The following is a 1,772-nucleotide window of genomic DNA, read 5'->3' as shown; positions in this document are numbered from 1 at the left end:
TGCCTCGCAGGTGCGGCAGATCTACTACCAGGACTCGGAGGCCGCCATCAAGCGCCCGATCAACCTGGAACGCTACGCCTCCTACGTCTACCTGTCCATGTCGTACTACTTTGACCGCGATGATGTGGCGTTGAAGAACTTTGCCAAATACTTTCTTCACCAATCTCATGCTGAGAAACTGATGAAACTGCAAAACCAGTGCGGTGGCCGCATCTTCCTTCAGGACATCAAGAAACCAGACCCTGATGACTGGGAGAACGGGCTGAATGCCATGGAGTGCGCATTACACTTGGAAAAAAACGCGAACCAGTCACTACTGGAACTGCACAAGCTGGCTACTGACAAAAACGACCCCCACTTGTGTGACCTCATTGAGACGCATTACCTGAATGAACAGGTGAGATCCATCAAAGAATTGGGTGACTACATAACCAACTTGTGCAAGATGGGGGCCCCCGAATCTGGCATGGTAGAATATCTCTTTGACAAGCACACCCTGGGAGAGAGTGATGACAGCTAAACCTTGGGCTAATTTCCCCATAGCTACTGGGTAACTTTGCTGGTCACCAAGGCAGTGCATACATGTCGGGATTTCCTTTGCCTTTTCTATAGGTTGCACCAAAATGTCCACTTCAGTTCTTTGATTTGTACCATTCCTTCAAATAAAGAAATTTGGTACCAAAAAAAAAAAAAAAATTTGCCAACACCATGTCTCACAAAGCCCTAACATCTAGGATCTACAAGGGACTCAAATGTGCTGAAAAGAAAAAAACAAACAGCCCCATTACAAAGTGGGCAAAAGATATGAATAGAAAGTTCTCCAAAGAAGACATATGAGCAGCCAACAGATACATGAAAAAATGTTCAGCCTCACTAGTCATCAATGAGTCGCAAATTAAAACTACACTGAGATATCACCTAACTTCAATCAGGATGGCCATCATCAATAACTCAAAAAATAACAGATGCTGGAGAGAATGTGGTGAAAAGGGAGCACTTCTACACTGTTGGTGGGAGTGTAAACTAGTACAGCCTCTGTGGAAATCAGTGTGGCAATTCCTAAAAGTTCTAAAAATCGACCTTCCATAGGACCCCACAATCTCCCTACTGGGAATATACCCGGAAGAACTCAAATCACTCTATTAAAAAGATACCTGCACACGTATGTTTATCACAGTATTGTTCACATTAGCGGGAACATGGAACCAACTGTGCTGCCCACCAAAAGAGGACTGGATTAAAAAAAAGTGGTACAAGCCGGGCTCGGTGGCTCAGCCTGTAATCCCGCACCTTTGGGAGGCTGAGGTGAGTGGATTGCCTGAGCCCACGGGTTCGAGACCCGCCTGGGCAGGCGAGATTTCATCTCTACAATAAATCAAAAAAGTAGCCGGGCTTGGTAGCGCGCGCCTGTAATTCCGGCTACTCGGAAGGCAGAGGCGGAAGGATCGCCGGAGCCCAGCGGGTCGAGGCTGCGGTGGCCGGGAGTGGCCACTGCACTCCAGTCTGGGGGACAGAGTGAGACTCCAACTCAAAAAAAAATAAAAAAAAAAAGTGGTACATATACGCAATGGAATATTACGCAGCCATAAAGAAAAACAAAATGATGAACTTTGCAGCAACCTGGATGGAATTAGAGTCTATAATACTGTGTGATCTTTCACAGAAACAGAAAGCTGAGTATCACATGTTCTCACTCATAAGTGGTCCATGAACAACTACTGTAATATTATAAGAAAAGAATTGACAGCAGTGGAAAACTGTGGAAGGGAGGG

General features: G+C 45.8%; 1 pseudogene across 1 annotated transcript in view; it reads left to right on the top strand.

The window, feature by feature from the left end:
• LOC103269314 overlaps positions 1–539 on the top strand; it is a 780-nt pseudogene extending 241 nt beyond the window's left edge. Inside the window, exon 2 of the transcript XR_002482463.1 lies at positions 1–539. This exon is cut by the window's left edge and continues 36 nt beyond it. The product of XR_002482463.1 is annotated as a ferritin heavy chain pseudogene (transcript).
• The last annotated feature ends 1,233 nt before the right edge of the window (positions 540–1,772 follow it).

Source organism: Carlito syrichta, unplaced genomic scaffold, assembly GCF_000164805.1.
Source record: "Carlito syrichta isolate Samal-C Ts95f unplaced genomic scaffold, Tarsius_syrichta-2.0.1 Scaffold309192, whole genome shotgun sequence".
In the NCBI taxonomy this organism is placed as follows: domain Eukaryota; kingdom Metazoa; phylum Chordata; class Mammalia; order Primates; family Tarsiidae; genus Carlito; species Carlito syrichta.
The sequence above is the reverse complement of the archived record's forward strand: the minus strand, read 5'-3'. Positions and strand labels throughout refer to the sequence as shown.